At 38.9% G+C, this 22,862-nt stretch overlaps 1 protein-coding gene across 1 annotated transcript in view; it reads left to right on the forward strand.

The window, feature by feature from the left end:
• The first annotated feature begins 1,565 nt into the window (after window positions 1–1,565).
• Window positions 1,566–22,862, forward strand: part of lrrc8aa (leucine rich repeat containing 8 VRAC subunit Aa) — a 38,794-nt gene continuing 17,497 nt past the window's right edge. Inside the window, exon 1 of the mRNA XM_052103743.1 lies at window positions 1,566–1,691. The gene's annotated coding sequence lies outside the window, so the exon portion shown is untranslated. The remainder of the gene's footprint in view (window positions 1,692–22,862) is intronic.

The following is a 22,862-nucleotide window of genomic DNA, read 5'->3' on the forward strand; positions in this document are numbered from 1 at the left end:
GAGTTGCATGTTGCATACAGGGTATACAGACACACCCAAGACAACTTAATCACATTGTCCTAAATTAGAATACATATCATGTGATGATTATTAATTGGTTAAGTTTAAGCATCATTTCCTTTACTGTTGTCCAGACTACTAAACAATTGTTTGTAATTGTTGCTGTCAGACAGGTTCAGATGACTAACTTGCTCGTTGGGATGGGTTGTATATGTTGTAATACTTTGCTCATAGTGGTAAATAAGTGCTTTCTAATGACATTATAGACTAACTGTATTGTTCTGACCACCAGTCACCCACTTAAAATCATGAATCATTTCTCAAGTCATATCTGTCCAATCACATACATCTTGAAAACATCTGACTCAAGTTAAAGTCACAAGAGGGAATCTTTCATGTCAAGATGATGATGACGTTTTCATGATTATATTATAATGATAATTATTTTATACAGTGGTCTTATTATTTTAATAATTTCGTTATAACAGTAAAGAGAGAAAACGTTTTATATAGGCCAGTGTTTAAATATAAAAAAAACTAGTTTCAGTTGGCCTACTTTCTAAGGCTTTATGACGTCATAATAACTTAATCATGTTTCTCTTATTCAACAGCTGTCTTTTTTTTTTTTTGGACTCCCCCGCGTCTGTATGTTGCGACAGTTCCTGCAGTTACAGTAAACGACCTTCAACGCACAAGGATAGTCTGCACCGTCCGCTCCACCTGCGTCAAAGTCACGCCCGATTGTGCTGTATCAGCGCAGCGCCCGAACACGCCGCAGTACGAATCCTACTATGGCGAAGACATGGCTCATGAATATTAATGAGTCCGGCTGGCGTTGCATGGTAATTCTCGTGCAGCGTCTATCGCGTACCTTAATTAAATATCCATAAGCACAACCTTCCGCCCCATTTTTTGATGAGAACTCAAGTATAATTGAGAACTCAACATTTTCACGTTATTAATGTCCTGACTATACATTGTGATCAATTGAATGCCACTTTGGTGAATAAAAGTACAAATTTATTTCCATAATGAGTAAATCTGTAAATTATTCCAAACGTTTGGTCGCCTGTGTGTGTGTGTGTGTGTGTGTGTGTGTGTGTGTGTGTGTGTGTGTGTGTGTGTGTGTGTGTGTGTGTGTGTGTGTATGACACTATTCTGGTTCAAGAATCGAAGAGTATAAAAAAACATTGATTTAATTCAATTCAAGGCAATATAACGGCAGACGCAAACAAAGACTCTCAAAACAATAATAATATTATCAACACTGATATTGAAAATTCAAATATAATTTAATATCGAATATTATTCTCTCGAGAAATAAAGTTAGTTTAAACTTCATTATGAAGATAAACTATAATATTACCCTCATAATATTACCCACGTCCATGTAAGCTAACTTACGCCCAAGGAGTGACGTTCGGCCAATCAGGTGGGCGTACCGCTCGAACGGCGCGTTACGTCATTAATATTCATGAACCTATCCTTTGCCATAGTAGGATCAAACGCGTCTCGGGCGGTTCTATCCGCTTGAGCGTGACGCTTGTTCCTGGGCGTGGTTTATCCGCGTTCCTCAACTCTTTCCTCGGGCTGCAGTTGTGTGTGACTGCCGCTCTGGATCGTGGACCAGAGGAAAGAAATGTATCTGTTATGCGCCACAGGATCCAGAGGTCGATACTGTAAAAGAGCCGGTGAGTTGCGCCGAGAGTGTGTGTTAGGCTTTTTTGGGAAAGGTTTTAAGGTGTGTTGAGGTTGTGTTCGCCAAGAACAGAGGCTTTTAAGAGTCAAGCAAGACATGGTTTAATTTTCCACCCACGGAAAGTAATTAGACTGCAGAACCATTATGTGTGTGTTGAGCTGGCTTGATTTGATCACTGTAAGTAGTGAGTTTTGGGGGGGGGTCGGTCTTGAGATGGGTCTGATCTGATCAAAGACATGGCTGTGTGTGGATACAATTCAGAGGCAAACTACTTGATGTTGGCAGAATTATCCTATAATTGATTTTGGGCTGATGGTTCATGCATACGATATTTTATTATAAGGCCAATTAGAATATTTGCTTGGCTATGCAGCTACTTTTAAAGCCATAGTTTGATAATACAACCTCATGGCACAATGAGTGCATAAGATGAAAATAGTTTGCAATGTTTTTTATTTCATGCTTGTCCTAAACAGATGTTAAAAGCTGCTTTTGGTCTAGAGATTTGGGGCTACACCCTACTACTTTTCTCTAAAATCAATGAAAGGGGGTGTGGGACAAAGACCTCAACTAGTAGTAACCTGTTGGTTCTAACCTCAGAATGGTTTTACCACCTTTATGCAATTGATGAAAGCACAAAATCTGTGGTTACTCGAGGGCTTCTGACCTTTAATAAATGTCATTTTTACAACACTCAAACTGAGGTTAAAATTGGCTTAAATGTTTTTTGATTGAAGCATATATTTTGTAGTTACTCATGTTCATATTCTCTAAATATATGAGCATAGTTGAGCCAAACCCATCGTTCACAGGACAGGTCATAGTCTAAAAGAGACATTTTATAAATTATAATCATAACTTTACAAAATGTCAAGTAATGAATGGCATTTTGCCTTTGTGTGGCGGAATAATTCACCTAAAAATGAAAAATCCATCATCATATATTCACCCACATGTTGCTCGGCTAATATGTTTTATGGAGCACAAAAGGAGTTATTTAGAAGAATGTACCAGCTACTCTTTTCCACACAAGGGATGTGAATGGTGACAACATCTGTAAAGCTCCCAAATGGTCAACACAAGCAGTATAAAAGTGGCCCCAGCACACTTACGGAGATGTTGTTCTTCGGTCTTTGATCAGAAGTAAACAGAAATTCGAGACAGCTGAGCAACAACATACTGTTTTGTGAACATTCAGACGTTTAGAAGTACATTTAAATAACGCCCTAACATGCTATAATTTTGCTAGATCTGTCACGATAATTAAATTTGGCTGACGGTTAATTGTCAAACAAATAATTGTGATTTATGACGATTAATTTTCTGTTTTAGGGCTGTAACGATTAGTTGTCTCGTTAAGGGCATTCATGGTTAATTGTCATGTAAATTGTGGTGTGCTTTTTTCCACAAGTGTTCTAAATACACCTTGAGAAGTAATTTTTACATATTAAACTTGAATATATAAATTAAATAATAAAATTGGGATATACTATGAAGTCTTTAAAAACTTTTGAATGACTTGAAAATAATGTTTTACAAAACAAAATATTTCTAAATACTTCAAATGTGTCTCCCTTTTTGGTCAACTTTAGTTTTGGTCAATTTTACATTTACACTTGTTTTTTGAACTCGTATATTGTATAATTATTTTAAAATAAAAATGTTTTATATATATATATATATATATATATATATATATATATATATATATATATATTATTATTATTATTATTATTATTATGCAATAATAAATATTATTATTTATTTATTATTTATAATAAGTTATTTTACTATCTTCATTTATTTCTGCTCTAATTATTAAACCCACAAGTCCTTATTTGTCGTGAATGAAACCTTTGAAATTTCGTTTAATAATTGTATTACTCTACTGAAATAGAGTAAGCGTGCGTCTCCTCTTTGTCACTGCTTGTCAACAGCTCGTTTGAACCAGGAACATTTGCCATTACACGATCATTTAAAGTGAAACTGGAGCACGTTGCGTTCACTATGTCAAAGTTTATACTTGTTTATATTTTCGCGGGAGTTTGGCGCGAGCCTTGTTTACTGCGCGCGCATCAGATCGCTTCGCGCGCATTTCCGGATATGATCTGGTTGATGTCCGCGGCTCAAGTGACACTCGGACACAGAGTTCAACCGAATGACGTAAAAACACACCGTTCTAGGCATTTAAACCGTATATTCGCTTAAAACGAATGCCCAATAATCGTAGTTTTCTCAAATAACCACGATCAGACGGTTATTTAATAGTCGCTACAGGCCTAGTTATTGTAATTTATAATGACACTGATACTACTGCAAAGATGGGTGTATAAAAGAGTGTAAATGGGCAGAATGTTTGGAACACGTGAATAGGTTTCAATGCAGATGGCACATGAGTGAATGGATACTTCAGATTATTTGAGTAAATTTGATTCCTTTTGTGGACTAATGGGACTTTTCCACTGCATGGTACAGCTCGACTTGACTCCATACGCTTTTTGGGGGTTTTCCACTGTTGATAGGACCTGGTACCTGGTACTTTTTTTAGTACCTCCTCAGTCCAGGTTCCAAGCGAGCTGTGCCGATACTATATGTGACGTCAAAACCCTGCAAATTACTGATTGGCCAGAGAATTGGCACTACCAACGTCACTGGATTTGCAACGCGGGACATCAACCCGCTAGTTTTAAAGTTAGCAACAGCGAATTGTAAAATGAAATGGCTGTGCGCAAAACCACTCGTTAGTGACAAAGCGACATGAAAAAGTCTTTCAGGAAGTGTCTCAGCTTTTGGCCGCACACGGCTACCACCGGACCTACCAGCAGTGTAGGAAAAAGTAAAATAAAAACGTAAGTGACTATAGAACCATGAAGGACCAAAACAGCCGGAGTGGTTCAAACAGAAGAAAGTGGAAGTGGTTCGACCAAATGGACGCTATCTATGACAATAGACCGGCGAGTAATGGGAGGGAGCGTGCCCTGAACTCGGCCACGCCGTTGTTGGAGTCCATGATGGAGGATGGTACGTTTTGTTACGTTAACTCTTTATTCTGCTTGAAAGCTTCACTTTATTTAGTTGACCAGCTACTGGAATGCTTCTAAAACAACCAGGCCAATTTAACTGTTACACTTGTGTTAAATCAACATGCAACAACTGCTTTATGCACCACAAAGAGCTAGTAGCTAACAGCTAGCGGTCGTGTTATTGTTCATGGTCAGTAATGTTTGTGTCACGTTTAAGATGATGTCACAGCAGGAGAGGCGGTGCAACTATGACGATTAGCCTATAATCCCACCCACGTTGAGGTGACAATAAACCATGATGACTGATCTTGTCTGATTGAATGGAAATTAACTGTTGGTCTCAAAATTGGCGGCGCTCCAGGGCAAACCTGTCGAGTACATTAACCTATGGCAGCAAGAAGGTGTTTAGCAGCCAGAAAGGAGATTTACTAAAAGGTTGCCCTGACGAGCTGCTATGAATCACCGGAATTAATGCAAATACGCCTTCTGTTTGTACAGATTTTGTTCTAAATCTAATTCACACCCATTTCGTAGGTAGTGGGTTAGTTCACCGAAAAATGAAAATCCTCTCATGATTTACTTACCTTAATCCATTCCAGATGTGTATGACTTTCCATCTTCAGCAGAATCGAAGTGAAGATTTTTATAAGCATATTTAAGCTCTGTTTGTCCATACAATGGAAGTAAACAGGTGCCATCAGGTTTCTGGCTGTTTGACGGTCAAAAAGGCATATTTAGGCAGCATAAAGGTAATCCACACAACCTCAGATGATCAATTAATGTCTTCTGTTGCAACAAATGTTGTTGGTGTAAAAAAATAAATCAATAATGAAAACTTCATTATAGGGTTTCCGTTGTCCGGTAATTACCGGACATTGGCCGGTAAAAAAATTAAATGTCCGACAAAATTAAATCTCTCCGGTCAAATTGTCCGATTAAAATTGCCTAATAATCCCGTCCCCCTAACACAATCTGAATTTCAGAATAAGCCTAAAATGTATAAAGCAAAAATACACCGATCTCTTGCTATGTTATAAAGGAACAGGCTCTATCGTTTGAAAGTTATGAATCAACATCGCATGCTGCATTTCAAATAAAGCGCACGCCTAAAACGGCTGCAATATAGACCTAAACAACGAACGATTGAGTGAGACGTTTCAAATATGGCCAGGCCCAGGCAGACTAGCTTTAAAAGCTTTTTTCAGAGGCCAGACGATGGTGAATCAGGAACATCTCATTATAGATAGATCAGTGCTTCTAATCCGCGCATTCGTGCAGTTTTTTTTCTCTATCATCAAAACTGAATAGCCTATGTTCATCAGTGCATGGTTACAGTCTATATCAAGCAGGGACACGTTTGAGTGCATTTTATTTTGTGATTTCACCGGAATTAATAGAGAGTCTCCGCAATGGCGATAGATTGAAACGCGCGTCCTAGTGAAGATTGCACAACTCGCGCAGCGCATCGTCCATGCAACTGATAGCAGCGGACACGAGCGCTCAGCTTGATTTCAAAAACAACAGATTTTAGCGCTAGATCTCTTATTTAATAACGGACTAAATGAATGATCTGCTAGTTAACTGGAGATGTTTTATTTATTTGTATTAGGTACATCCGTGCCTCAATGTTTCAAAAAGTGAATGTGTGTGAAACCACAGTAAAAAACAATTGGCGTTGATTGACGTTTTTTGAATGTTTTTTTTTCGTCTATTTGAAAGTTAAGCTAATAATAATATGTTGCATTCTAGGCCTGATTGTGTCATTTTTTAAGTTACATAGACTGCCTCCAGTTTTCCTCAACTTGACTAATTAAGAGGCGATATATTTGACCGGCATATCATCAAAATGTCCGGCACCATTTTTTTCTAGCGGAAACTCTGCTTCATTAACTTGAGAAAATCGCTTCCTGCCAGCAGTCAACGCATCGGTGATGTAAGTGCAGTGGCACGTTCACTCGAGAGGTCAGAAGCGCATGCTTTGTATACAACAGAGGAACGAACGTGTTGGAGATTGTTTTGGTTACTTTTATGCTGCCTAAAAATGACTTTTGGATGGTCAAATAGCCAGCAGACTGATGGCACCTGTTTACTTCCATATGGACAAAAAGAGCTGAAATATGCTTCTAAAAATCTTCACTTCGGTTCTGCTGAAGAGGGAAAGTCATCCACATTTGGGATGTCTTAAAGGTAAGTAAATAATTAGAGGATTTTCATTTCTGGGTGAACTAATCCTTTAAGAATTGTGCGGTATATTCCAAGTCTGTTCTTCACCCAGAGCTATTGTATGGCTTCAGAAAACTGGGAATATTGTGCATAAGACATATGGTATTTGTTTAGTCAATTTTGGAGTTCCCATCCACTTTAGTTGTATGGAAAAGAGCAGCTTGGACATCCTGCAAAACATCGAAAATACCATACTGTTTTTGTCAACATAAGGGCGTGTAAATAATAACAGTATTTTACATTTGGGGTTCAATTTATGCAATTTAAGTGGTTTTAGGGTGAAGGCATTCACTGTGGTTAAAGTTTGACCCTGAGGTGAAAGATACAAGTGTTTTGAACGTGTAGACCTGATGTTTCCCCTCCTCGTGTGAGGCAGTCTTTGTTAACTGAAGCAGGTGGTGTGTGTTCAGGAAACATGGCCGATCTGAGCAGGGCACACCCATAATTCACTCACTGCATTGTGGTATGTAGTATGCCTGTGTGCCTGTGGGACATCAAACATGGCACCTTATGACCTAATAATCTCACCAAATGCCCTTCTCGAGCATTCTTTAAAATACTTAAATGCATCAGAAACATAGTACAGTGGTGGCCAAAATATTTGCACCCTTCGTAAATATGAGCAAATAATGCTTTGAAAGAAAAACTATCCTTTTGATCTTTCATTCAAAAAAATAATATCTCATTATTAAATAAACATTTTTCTCCAAAACATGTTGGCCATAATTATCGACACCCTTTTATTCAATTATATTTGCAACATCTCTTTGGCAAGATAATAGCTCTGAGTCTTCTCGTATAATGCCTAATGAGGTTGGAGAACACATGGCAAGGGATCTGAGACCATTCCTCAATACAGAATCTGTCCAGATCCTTCAAATTCAGAGGTCCATGTTGGTGGACTCGCCTCTTCAGTTCACCCCACAAAGTTTCTATGGGATTCAGGTCAGGGAACTGGGATGGCCATGGCAGAACCTTGAATTTGTGGTTAGTGAACCATTGTTGTGTTGATTTTGATGTTTGTTTTGAATCATTGTCCTGCTGGAAGTTCCAACCATGGCCCATTTTAAGCTTTCTAGGAGGGGCACACAGGTTTTGATTTTTGTATCTGTTGGTATATGATAGAGTCCATGATGCCATGTATCCGAACAAGATGTCCGGGACCTCTGGCATAAAAAGAGCCCCACATCATTAAAGATCCACCACCATATATAACCTTGGGCATTGGGTACTTATTATCTCGGTGTGCGCCAAACCCGTCTTTGGTGTTTGCTGCCAAAAAGCTCCTTTTTTTTTGTTTGTTTTATCTGACCGCAGAACCCAGTTGCATTTGAAGTTCCAAGTCTGGCAAACTGAAGATGCTTGAGTTTGTTGTTGGATGAGACCAGAAGATTTTTTTCTTGAAACCCTCCCAAACAATTTGTTGTGATGTAGGTGACGTCTGATATTTTATTTGAGACTTTCTGACCCCAAGACCCAACTTATTTTTGCAATTCTGCAGCTGTGTTCCTTGGTGATCCTTTGGCCACTTGAACCATCCTCCTTACTGTGCATGGAGACAATATAGGCACACATCCTTTTCCATGCTGATTCTTAAGATCTCCAGCTGATTGTAACTTTTTAATTATTGCCCTGATGGCAGAAATGGCCATTTTCAATGCTTTTGCTATTTTCTTATAGCCACTTCCCATTTTGTGAAGCTCAACAACCTTTTTCCGAATATCAGAACTATATCCTTTAGTCTAATTAGATTGATGATTAAGGGAATTTGGCCTGTCTTACCTCATATTTATACCCCTGTGAAACAGGAAGTCATGGCTGAACAATTTCATGTGCTTAGCAGGGGTGTAAAGTAACGAATTACAAATACTCATGTTACTGTAATTAACTACTTTTCTCCAAGAATTGTACTTTCTTAACCTGTTGATACGCACCCCCTTTTTGAGCACAAACCATGAAAATGACATACCTGAACTTAAATGGTTGTATTTACGGGACCCTTTGGAGTATGGATACAGTTGTAGGCTCTTTTGAAAGGCGACACTTTGGGCTTTGGGCATATTCAGAATGAATATGTTGTTATTTGTTAAAGTTAGAGAAGTATCAACAGGTGAAGTAGTTTATAAATTGTGTACTTTTACTTGAGTATATTTTATGTGCTGTAACTGTAATTTTACTGTGCTGTTTTCCCACCGTCTGTGTTCGCTACTTCCCTGTCCTGATTTTTATAAACTTGATTGGCTAGGGAGAGTCTCGTGACTCCCGTCAAAAAAAATCACACGTAAAGAAGTTGAACAGCAGCTGCAGATCTGGCGCCAATTGTGGAGGATTCCTCAAGCACAGTTTACAGCTTGATCGTGTCGTGCTTGATCGTGTCGTGTGAGTTTAACTTGCTCAAGCCTGATATCAGCATTAGAGTGTGGATTGGGCCGCATTTTTCTGTCCGAGCCCAGCCCGCGTCCGACAGGGCAGTAACCGAACCCGAACGTCATTAAGATATTTATGTCCGAGCCCGACCCGAGCCCGACAGTTAAAAATCTCGTTTTTTTTCTCATACTAATGACACGTAGGCTACGTTTGTTTGTGTAGAAAGCCCGCTTTTATTTAGCAACTGGAAGGCATTCGGTAGCCCTAATGTTTACAGATGTGCGCAACGCATCAGCGTGCGCCGCACACGGCCAACAAAGCGCATGTTAACACAGGCGCACAAGAGGCCCAAACAAATAGACAATTGAAATTAAATGAACAAAGCTAGGTCTACCAAAAATTGCCCAAGCTAACAGAACAAAACATTAACATAATACAAGTGCAGCTTATTGAAATGAAAATCACTCTTACCATTTTTCTCGAAAACTGTGTGGCTAATAAAACTGTAACATGGGATCTATTCACATAATCAATCAACTTCTTTTTAACGTCTTCCATCGTTGCGCTGCCAGCCACATGTAGCCAAATATGCAATATTATGTTGTCACAGCAACATAAATAAATTTCCGCAAACATGAAGATGGATGTTAGGGTAATATTTTTTATTTATTTTAATCACAAAAATAAACATTTGCATCCAGTTAAACATTATAATAAGCTGTTTTAAATTTCAAAAGTTCAATGCCTTATCGCGCCGACGTGACCGAGCCCGACCCGAACGTCATTTCAAAATATGTGTCCGAACCCGGCCCGGCCCATCGGGTACCGTCGGGCTCGGTTCGGGTATCCATCCTCTAATCAGCATTAATCCTTCCTCTAATTTCATATCGAGTTAAATTTCTTATTTCTGTTTTCTTGATTCTGTGTGTCTATAATGTAGCCTGTAAATGAGCTTTCTATCACTGAGAATATTGTGTTGATGTGAGAGATTAAAGCAATGTTATCAATAAAATGATCTAGATGTTTATCTGAAAAAACTGATGTATCCTCGATCAAACTTTTGAGTAGTTTTCTATATTTACCCTATGTTTAAGATCTAGAACAGTCCATTACATCATTCACGATAGCAAGAGCACCACTGGTTGTTTGATCAAGATAAAATATAAAAGATTTACTTTTTATTTCCTGACATCTGTAGCTACGTGCTGTTTGATTGATAAGCGGCTATTGTTTGAGCGCAAATGCAGGTTCGCGACTAAATGATCAAATACATTTTATAATTCCGTCAATCCTCAATGGTGAAGATTGAATGTAAACGCATCAAAATGTCGGACTTAAAGTGTACATGTAACCGAATTGAGCAGTGTCTAGTAGGTTATGTCATATAAAGTCTATTAATCAAACAACATTAACAAGGAAATGAGAAAACCACTCACTACTTTTGGCTGAATAACATGAGTAGCTTTAAAAGTATTAATGTAATAGAATAAAACAGTGACATTTTTAATAATATTGTTAATTTTTGAATAATACTGACCCACTCTGATGTAGAGAGTGTGTTAATTGGAATAATAAATTACCAGGAAAGAAGAGATGATAAAATATTGATAATTATGCTTGGTCTTTATAAAGATAGAAAAGTATCAACATTTGCAGAGCAATACTTCAGCAGAATATTCCACCAGTCACAAACTTCAGAAAATTGTGCATCATGCATGAGAATGATAACAACTATTTCTGGGCTTAAAAGATACAAGAACTAAATCAATGTTGAACATGGTATCTCAAAAGGAGGACCTAATGTGCTACTTAAAGACATAATTCGCACAAAAATGAAAATTCTCTCACCGTTTATTCACCTTCATGCCATCTGTCCATGACGTACTTTCTTCAGAACACAAAGTAAGATTTTTAGAAGACTATTTCAGCTCTGTAGGTCCATACAATGTAAGTGAAGGGGTGCCAAAATGGTGACGCTCCAAAAAGCACATCAAAGTAATACATACTGTACAATAGTGTAGTGGTTTAATCCAAGTCTTCACAATTGATATGACAGGTGTGGGTGAGAAACAGATGCTAGAAATTCTTCTCTCTGCCCAGTAGGTGGCGATATGCATGAAGAATGTGAATCACCAAAAACACAAGAATAAAGTGAAAGTTAAAGTGGAGATTGACTGAGCAGGAATGAGAATTAATAGTAAAATAGGAATATAATATTGATCTGTTTCTCACCATGTCTATCATATCGCTTCTTAAGACATGGATTAAACCACTGGAGGCACATGGATTAAACTACTTTTATGCTGATTTATGTGATTTGTGGAGCTTCAATATTTAGCGTTTTCATTGTATGGACCAAAAGAGCGGAGATATTCTTCTATTCTTCTAATTTGTGTTCTGCAGAAGAAAGAAAGTCATACACATCCAGGATGGCATGAGGGTTTTTAGGACAGCTACTTTTACTCACACTACATTTCTTTGGGAAGTAACAGTACTTTTACTCGAGTATGATTTTTCAGTACTCTCTGCCTAGTCACCCAGGTGCACTAAAGCATAAAATATGAATGGGAATATACTTCAGATATATTTTACTCATAAGAATTTCTAGAGGTGCCAATAATTTTGGCCAACATGGAGAAAAACTGTTTAATAATTCGATATTTCAATCAAAGGTAAAATATTTATGAATTGTTTGAGTGAGCGATCAAAAGGATAAACAAAGCAGAGGTGTGCCAATATTTGTGGCCACCACTGTAGATGGTTAAATGCTAATTATGTTTTTCAATTTTCTATCTGTCCATCTTGTGCCATTTTCTCTTTCTGTGGTAATGTTCTGAATAGCATGCCATTCTATTCTGCTTTATACAGTGTGTGCTCAGAATGCACATTTTGTAAAGTACAGCAGAAATATAATACTTGAATACGTCATTAATGAAAAGCATTCTAACCGCTGACATGCAAAATGTTCTCTTCCCTTTCTAAGACTATAGGTTTATACCATAACACACACATGCACAAACACATTCATTGCTTTGAGTGGTTTTTAGTAAAGACTCTGTAGCACTTACTGAAGGTCTTCCTGAAATTTGAGTGGTTTGAATTAGTGGCCAGAAAAAGCCAGTGTTTATTTCAGTGTCATTATAAGTGAATGCCTTTCAGCCAAGAAGAGAACCCCATAGGATTTACACACACACACACACACACACACACACACACACACACACACACACACACACACACCATGCTGCTTTTCTGTAAGTGATCATTTTCACCGGTCGATTGTTATAGTTGGTCTCCCAGGCTTATGAAGATGGCAAGTTCACATGTTAAAACCCCATTGTCTCTCTGTATCTCCCTCTTTTGTTTAAGTCTACTTTTTAGGAATGAGTGATAAAGGGAACTCTTTTGCTGCTCGGAAAGAGTTTGTGATTGAAGAGCTAATGTTCAAGTGTATTTGCGTGTGTGTTTGTGTGTGAGTGAGTGCTTGGGTGTATATATGGCTCTATAATGCTAACTGTTAGCAGCATGTGGGGACAGTTTGTCCTTGGAAAAAGCAAGTTAGACAACAGACACTTTGTTTGTATCTGTGTGTGTTTCCGAGATGCACCTGGAGTTCACAGCTCTTTGGCAAATTCTGGTACGAAAGGACAAAATAACAAAGTAATTAAAATGTGTTGTTGAGGTTTAGAATCACAAACTAGTTACTTTTATTTTACCAGTCACGAGATTGTCTCTGTCTCTGATATGATAGTTCTTTTTCTCTCAGCAACACATCAGAATGTTGTTAAATGCTCTAGTTATAGAAGGTACTTGCAATAGAAAGTTTTGTGCCATATAGTGATCCTCAAGCCCTATTATAGAGGGTTCTGTGCCATATAGTGATCCTCAAGCCCTATTATAGAGGGTTCTGTGCCATATAGTGATCCTCAAGCCCTATTATAGAGGGTTCTGTGCCATATAGTGATCCTCAAGCCCTATTATAGAGGGTTCTGTGCCATATAGTGATCCTCAAGCCCTATTATAGAGGGTTCTGTGCCATATAGTGATCCTCAAGCCCTATTATAGAGGGTTCTGTGCCATATAGTGATCCTCAAGCCCTATTATAGAGGGTTCTGTGCCATATAGTGATCCTCAAGCCCTATTATAGAGGGTTCTGTGCCATATAGTGATCCTCAAGCCCTATTATAGAGGGTTCTGTGCCATATAGTGATCCTCAAGCCCTATTATAGAGGGTTCTGTGCCATATAGTGATCCTCAAGCCCTATTATAGAGGGTTCTGTGCCATATAGTGATCCTCAAGCCCTATTATAGAGGGTTCTGTGCCATATAGTGATCCTCAAGCCCTATTATAGAGGGTTCTGTGCCATATAGTGATCCTCAAGCCCTATTATAGAGGGTTCTGTGCCATATAGTAATGAACGAGTCCCATTAGAGAGGGTTCTGTGCCATATAGTAATGAACGAGTCCCATTATAGAGGGTTCTGTGCCATATAGTAATGAACGAGTCCCATTATAGAGGGTTCTGTGCCATATAGTAATGAACGAGTCTCATTATAGAGGGTCCTGTGCCATATAGTAATGAACGAGTCTCATTATAGAGGGTCCTGTGCCATATAGTAATGAACGAGTCCCATTATAGAGGGTCCTGTGCCATATAGTAATGAACGAGTCCCATTATAGAGGGTCCTGTGCCATATAGTAATGAACGAGTCCCATTATAGAGGGTCCTGTGCCATATAGTAATGAACGAGTCCCATTATAGAGGGTCCTGTGCCATATAGTAATGAACGAGTCCCATTATAGAGGGTCCTGTGCCATATAGTAATGAACGAGTCCCATTATAGAGGGTCCTGTGCCATATAGTAATGAACAAGTCTCATTATAGAGGGTTCTGTGCCATATAGTAATGAACAAGCCCCATTATAGAGGGTTCTGTGCCATATAGTAATGAACGAGTCCCATTATAGAGGGTTCTGTGCCATATAGTAATGAACGAGTCCCATTATAGAGGGTTCTGTGCCATATAGTAATGAACGAGTCCCATTATAGAGGGTTCTGTGCCATATAGTAATGAACGAGTCTCATTATAGAGGGTCCTGTGCCATATAGTAATGAACGAGTCCCATTATAGAGGGTCCTGTGCCATATAGTAATGAACGAGTCTCATTATAGAGGGTCCTGTGCCATATAGTAATGAACGAGTCTCATTATAGAGGGTCCTGTGCCATATAGTAATGAATCGAGTCCCATTATAGAGGGTCCTGTGCCATATAGTAATGAACGAGTCTCATTATAGAGGGTCCTGTGCCATATAGTAATGAACGAGTCCCATTATAGAGGGTCCTGTGCCATATAGTAATGAACGAGTCTCATTATAGAGGGTCCTGTGCCATATAGTAATGAACGAGTCTCATTATAGAGGGTCCTGTGCCATATAGTAATGAACGAGTCTCATTATAGAGGGTCCTGTGCCATATAGTAATGAACGAGTCCCATTATAGAGGGTCCTGTGCCATATAGTAATGAACGAGTCCCATTATAGAGGGTCCTGTGCCATATAGTAATGAACGAGTCCCATTATAGAGGGTCCTGTGCCATATAGTAATGAACGAGTCCCATTATAGAGGGTCCTGTGCCATATAGTAATGAACGAGTCCCATTATAGAGGGTCCTGTGCAATATAGTAATGAACGAGTCCCATTATAGAGGGTCCTGTGCCATATAGTAATGAACGAGTCCCATTATAGAGGGTCCTGTGCCATATAGTAATGAACGAGTCCCATTATAGAGGGTCCTGTGCCATATAGTAATGAACGAGTCCCATTATAGAGGGTCCTGTGCCATATAGTAATGAACGAGTCCCATTATAGAGGGTCCTGTGCCATATAGTAATGAACGAGTCCCATTATAGAGGGTCCTGTGCCATATAGTAATGAACGAGTCCCATTATAGAGGGTCCTGTGCCATATAGTAATGAACGAGTCCCATTATAGAGGGTCCTGTGCCATATAGTAATGAACGAGTCCCATTATAGAGGGTCCTGTGCCATATAGTAATGAACGAGTCCCATTATAGAGGGTCCTGTGCAATATAGTAATGAACGAGTCCCATTATAGAGGGTCCTGTGCCATATAGTAATGAACGAGTCCCATTATAGAGGGTCCTGTGCCATATAGTAATGAACGAGTCCCATTATAGAGGGTCCTGTGCCATATAGTAATGAACGAGTCCCATTATAGAGGGTCCTGTGCCATATAGTAATGAACGAGTCCCATTATAGAGGGTCCTGTGCCATATAGTAATGAACGAGTCCCATTATAGAGGGTTCTGTGCCATATAGTAATGAACGAGTCCCATTATAGAGGGTTCTGTGCCATATAGTAATGAACGAGTCCCATTATAGAGAGTCCTGTGCCATATAGTAATGAACGACTCCCATTATAGAGGGTCCTGTGCCATATAGTAATGAACAAGTCCCATTATAGAGGGTTCTGTGCCATATAGTAATGAACAAGTCTCATTATAGAGGGTCCTGTGCCATATAGTAATGAACAAGTCCCATTATAGAGGGTTCTGTGCCATATAGTAATGAACGACTCCCATTATAGAGGGTTCTGTGCCATATAGTAATGAACGACTCCCATTATAGAGGGTTCTGTGCCATATAGTAATGAACGAGTCCCATTATAGAGGGTCCTGTGCCATATAGTAATGAACGAGTCCCATTATAGAGGGTCCTGTGCCATATAGTAATGAACGACTCCCATTATAGAGGGTCCTGTGCCATATAGTAATGAACGAGTCCCATTATAGAGGGTTCTGTGCCATATAGTAATGAACGAGTCCCATAATAGAGGGTCCTGTGCCATATAGTGATCCTCAAGCCCCATTATAGAGGGTTCTGTGCCATATAGTAATGAACGAGTCCCATTATAGACGGTCCTGTGCCATATAGTGATCCTCAAGCCCCATTGTAGAAGGTTCTGTGCCATATAGTAATGAACGAGTCCCATTATAGAGGGTCCTGTGGCATATAGTGATCCTCAAGTCTCATTTTAGAGGGTGTTGTGCCATATAGTAATGAACAAGTCCCATTATAGAGGGTCCTGTGCCATATAGTAATGAACGAGTCCCATTATAGAGGGTTCTGTGCCATATAGTAATGAACGAGTCTCATTATAGAGGGTCCTGTGCCATATAGTAATGAACGAGTCCCATTATAGAGGGTCCTGTGCCATATAGTAATGAACGACTCCCATTATAGAGGGTTCTGTGCCATATAGTAATGAACAAGTCCCATTATAGAGGGTCCTGTGCCATATAGTAATGAACGACTCCCATTATAGAGGGTTCTGTGCCATATAGTAATGAACGAGTCCCATTATAGAGGGTTCTGTGCCATATAGTAATGAACGAGTCCCATTATAGAGGGTTCTGTGCCATATAGTAATGAACGAGTCCCATTATAGAGGGTCCTGTGCCATATAGTAATGAACGACTCCCATTATAGAGGGTTCTGTGCCATATAGTAATGAACGAGTCCCATTATAGAGGGTTCTGTGCCATATAGTAATGAACGAGTCCCATAATAGAGGGTCCTGTGCCATATAGTGATCCTCAAGCCCCATTATAGAGGGTTCTGTGCCATATAGTAATGAACGAGTCCCATTATAGACGGTCCTGTGCCATATAGTGATCCTCAAGCCCCATTGTAGAAGGTTCTGTGCCATATAGTAATGAACGAGTCCCATTATAGAGGGTCCTGTGGCATATAGTGATCCTCAAGTCTCATTTTAGAGGGTCCTGTGCCATATAGTAATGAACGAGTCCCATTATAGAGGGTTCTGTGCCATATAGTAATGAACGAGTCCCATTATAGAGGGTTCTGTGCCATATAGTAATGATCGAGTCCCATTATAGAGGGTTCTGTGCCATATAGTAATGAACGAGTCCCATTATAGAGGGTTCTGTGCCATATAGTAATGAACGAGTCCCATTATAGAGGGTTCTGTGCCATATAGTAATGAACGAGTCCCATTATAGAGGGTTCTGTGCCATATAGTAATGAACGAGTCCCATTATAGAGGGTTCTGTGCCATATAGTAATGAACGAGTCCCATTATAGAGGGTTCTGTGCCATATAGTAATGAACGAGTCCCATTATAGAGGGTTCTGTGCCATATAGTAATGAACGAGTCCCATTATAGAGAGTCCTGTGCCATATAGTAATGAACGACTCCCATTATAGAGGGTTCTGTGCCATATAGTAATGAACGACTCCCATTATAGAGGGTTCTGTGCCATATAGTAATGAACAAGTCTCATTATAGAGGGTTCTGTGCCATATAGTAATGAACAAGTCCCATTATAGAGGGTTCTGTGCCATATAGTAATGAACGACTCCCATTATAGAGGGTTCTGTGCCATATAGTAATGAACAAGTCCCATTATAGAGGGTCCTGTGCCATATAGTAATGAACGACTCCCATTATAGAGGGTTCTGTGCCATATAGTAATGAACGAGTCCCATTATAGAGGGTTCTGTGCCATATAGTAATGAACGAGTCCCATTATAGAGGGTCCTGTGCCATATAGTAATGAACGACTCCCATTATAGAGGGTTCTGTGCCATATAGTAATGAACGAGTCCCATTATAGAGGGTTCTGTGCCATATAGTAATGAACGAGTCCCATTATAGAGGGTCCTGTGCCATATAGTGATCCTCAAGCCCCATTATAGAGGGTTCTGTGCCATATAGTAATGAACGAGTCCCATTATAGAGGGTCCTGTGCCATATAGTGATCCTCAAGTCTCATTTTAGAGGGTGTTGTGCCATATAGTAATGAACAAGTCCCATTATAGAGGGTCCTGTGCCATATAGTAATGAACGAGTCCCATTATAGAGGGTCCTGTGCCATATAGTGATCCTCAAGCCCCATTATAGAGGGTTCTGTGCCATATAGTAATGAACGTGTCCCATTATAGACGGTCCTGTGCCATATAGTGATCCTCAAGCCCCATTGTAGAAGGTTCTGTGCCATATAGTAATGAACAAGTCCCATTATAGTCGGTCCTGTGCCATAGAGTGATCCTCAAGCCCCATTATAGAGGGTTCTGTGCCATATAGTGATCCGCAAGTCTCATTTTAGAGGGTGTTGTCCATATAGTAATGAACGAGTCCATTATAGAGTGTTCTGTGCCATATAGTGATCCAGCAGTGAAGCTATAGGCGCTTCTCTGTAATAGAGTGATAGAGGGTTCTTTGCCATACATTTCTACTCTTAACTTCGATCAGTGCATGTCATGGCAGCTTGGGTAAGCATAAAAGCTTTACTATATTAATTAATACATAGAAATATTGTCCTCATACTGTAATGAGGATTGTGAATTCTAGTACAGATGCCTGAGGAAAATGTCAAGTATAAATACATTCAAAGAAAGAGGCTTTTATATCTCTAAATGTGTGTGTGAGGTTTGCACTGGTATGACGTTGCCAAAGGTTACTGTGATAGAAAAGACATTTCATGAATGGTCAGCTTTGGTCCAGACTGGATCAAATCCTATCCAATAATCCTATCAACACACACTGCGTCTCCTGTTTACAGACTGTAGGATGTGAAATTGTCTGTTTAGAAGATGGCATTTGAAACTCTTGAGGTTTATAAAAGTGATTCCAGCACTTTGATAGAAAAATATACTGTTTATGAGTGTATGTGAATGTGTAGGATTGTGTGTAAAAGATTTGTTTGTTAATTGTTTATAGACTGTTAGCTGAGACCAGAGAGCTGGAGAGACACTTCACAATTTGTGTTTTTGTTATATTTTGCCAAATATGAAATTCTGTCATCAATACTCACCCTCGCGTCATACCAAACCTTAATGGCTTTCTTTCTTCAGTGTAACTCAGAAGGATTAGTTTTACTGAATGTCTAAGCTGCGCTTGCCAATACAATAAACAGGATGATGATTTATACTGTCAAGCTCCAAAAAGGACAAAAAGCACCATACAAGTAACATAAAAACTCCTTTTAAGGTTAAACATTTGTTTTAATTTATATTACTATATTTAGCATACTACGAGAATGTATTATGCCTCATAGATGTTTGGGCTACATTTGACAGCACATGTACCACCCTTTCAAAAATCGAAACTAGCTGCAAATTTGCCGCTTGTTATTTTAACATGCAAATTAGCTTTTGATTCGCCGCAAATGTTTGCCAGAAGTTTGCAGCTCTTCACTGGTAGTGGTGAACCTTCGGCAAGCCTTTGGCAACGGTGGACAATTTATCGCAAGTTTGCCGCAATTTGCATGTGAAAATTATTAGTAGCGAATTTGCTGCAAACTCTCGATTTTCATAAGGGAAGCCATTGTTTTGTTTTTCTGTTTCCACTGAACGGTTGCGACTATTGTCAGTAGTGAGTGGGATATTTATCTATTGATCATCTGAATAATGTGTGAATAACAGACCATATATTATCTGCCTCAGTGTGAATGATGTGTAAAAAATCAGCCGTGGTTTGTGTGTGAGATTTGAGAGTTTTCAGCTATAGATGGTTTTAGGGCTGGGACAACGCATTGACGTCATCGATGACGTCGACGCAAAAAATACGTCGACGCAAAATATGCGTGTCGATTCGTCGGACCCAAAACAAAGATGGCGGCGCCGGAGCGTAGTAGCAACACGAGTGTCTCCTCAGACTAGCAGAAGTGCAAGGCGACACGCACTCGTTCCTCTAAAGTATGGGAATTCTTTAATTTAAAAGGAAACAATTCCGTGATATGTCGTCTTTGCAAAATGGAGATGGCCTTCCATTCTAGCACCACGGCAATGCACCAGCATCTGAAGAGCGCCACCGGTTGCAGCTGCAGATGACAGAGCACCGTCGTTTTTTCAACTCCCCACTTTGCACTCGATGTTGGAGTAGGCTATAAATACGTTGTCGACACCTAAAATTTTTAAGCTATAGCTATTAATAATGCGCTTATAGCTATGAATGTCGTGAAAAATACATAGAGGACACTGACAACGGCTGACAGACAGGACCAAGCAGGTAACATTTAATAAAGTCTCAACTTTCAAATTTGGTAATTCAAAGAAAATTAAACCATAAATAGGCCTACTATTTTGTGGCTCTTTAATGTGTCGTGACAGATTGCCTCCGTTAAAGCTGCTCGTGAACCGATCATCTTTTCCTTGGTTAAATTTATAGCATCAAATAGGCTAAACATGAATGTAGCCTACATCAGAAGGACTGTTGTTTTAACCGCGGAAAGACGTCAGTACGGTAGCCTACAATCCATTATTCAAATTCAAATCCACCGACGTTAATCTTCTCTCTCCTGACTACTTTGTCGGACAAAAATGGCGTATTATGATTGATTGATCAGATCGCCAGTCAATCAAAGTCCCGGCAAATTTATGTATTTTTTTTACATTTTATACACCCCCACCCCCGATGAAACCGGTATTACCGGTGTTGTCACAAGTCGATTAATCAAATCGAAATCGAATCGGACTGAAAAAAAAAAAAAATGAATCGTTAGATTAATCGATGCATCGAAAAAATGAATCGCTAGATTAATCGTTTAAAAAATAATCGTTTATCCCGGCCCTAGATGGTGTGTATTTGAGAGATAATGACATTTGTAAATATTTTGTGGTGGCACTCTACGGACTAAACCATGAGACTGAATTACCAGTCCTAGACTAAATGTAAATATATAATAAAAAAAATAAAAATCATAATTTTGGTTACGCATTACGATTTCATTTGGTAGTTTTTTCCAATGAAATCGTAATGCGTAACCAAAATGATGATTTTTTTTTAAATATATGTATTTAAATTTAGTTAACTGTTTTTTTTTTTTTTGTTTTGTTTTTTTCCAATGGATGTTTTCCAAAAAGCAAAGTATCTATATAAAACATACATTTGCATAGACAACAACTGAAACAAACAAGAGTATCTATTTTTTTAATGCGTTTTAAATTTTAGTTAATTAATTTATAATAATTGAATTTCATTATTATAACTGTAAACATTAAAAAATATAATGATTTAAGCCGAAATCAAGTGTTATATTGAAGTTTTATTTAGGAAAAAAAAAAAAAACACAATTAATTGAATAGTTGGTTCAGCATCGGTCCCAACAAAATTCTTGAAGTAGAATTATAATTGCAGTGTAAATACTTTTTTGTCTGTGTTGATGCACCTTTTTGTGGTATTTATTCTTTATTTATGCTTGGCAAATGTAACTGAATTTCATTGGCTCCATAATACCTCGAGGGGGCCCCGGTATAGAGTTGGTGGTGCCCGTATATCAGCAACTTCAGACACATTTCAGTAAGTACAGCCAGATGACCTTACGTTGTCTAGTTGAACTAAATTAGCCATATAATTTTATTTGTATCTTGACATTTTAATACAGAAGTCCGCTAAATATATAAAGTGCACCACACTGTAATTTGAAGTCTGGGATTTTATATAATGAACTCTGGGAATCATTGAGCCCTGCATGACATTTTTACAATAGCTGAGGCCTTTTCTGCATTTTCACCCCAGCTTTTGACAAAAAGGAACATTTCCAGCCTTTCTGAGTCTTGAGTATAGATGTTAGAGAGATTTTAAATCTTTATTGACTCTCCAGAGTGCACACGCTTGCTTGCTGCCTTTGATCGTCTTAAAAGGTTTGGGGAAAGAAATGACCATTTATCAGCTTTCCTGCACTTCACCAGATGTCATTATCTCTTTCTTTGTGTTTATCTCTTCTCATTGGTTCTCCTTCCTGTTTGTTTCCCTATTAGCTTCTTTCTCCAGCTCCTAAATGCTGAAGCATTCTCTCTCTCTCTCTCTCTCTCTCTCTCTCTCTCTCCACCCCCTTTTATGTGTCTCCTAATGCTTTTGTCCTCTATTTATAACTCTTGGGGGGGTTACCTTTTCGTCATTCCTTTTCATGTAATGAAAAAGAGCACCGGCCAGGACATACTTTTGTGCTTCAAGAAAAAACAAATGTCTGGAATGGCATTGGGTTGAACAAACAAGTACATTTTCACGTTTGGGTGAACTATTCCTTTTAAAGGAATATTCCGGGTTCAATGCCAGTTATAGGGATAGTTCACCCCAAAATGAAAATTCTCTCATCATTTACTCACCCTCATGCCATCCCAGATGTGTATGACTTTCTTTCTTCTGCAGAACACAAATTAAGATATTTTGAATATCTCAGCTCTGTTGGTCCATACAATGCAAATGAATGGTGACCAGAACTTTGAATCTCCAAAAAGCATATAAAGGCAACATAAAAGTAATCAATACGACTCCAGTGGTTAAATCCATGTATTCAGAAGCGATATGATAGGTGTGGGTGAGAAACTGTTTAATATTTTTTCCTTTTACTTTAAATTCTTCTCCTGCCCAGTAGGTGGCGATATGCACGAAGAATGCAAATCACCAAAAAACAAAAGGAGAATGTAGAAATGAAAGTGGAGATTTTTGGGTAAAAAGACTTATCTGTTTCTCCCCCACACCAATCATATCACTTCTGAAGAC

This window comes from Xyrauchen texanus, chromosome 34 (genome assembly GCF_025860055.1).
Source record: "Xyrauchen texanus isolate HMW12.3.18 chromosome 34, RBS_HiC_50CHRs, whole genome shotgun sequence".
Taxonomy (NCBI): Eukaryota; Metazoa; Chordata; class Actinopteri; order Cypriniformes; family Catostomidae; genus Xyrauchen; species Xyrauchen texanus.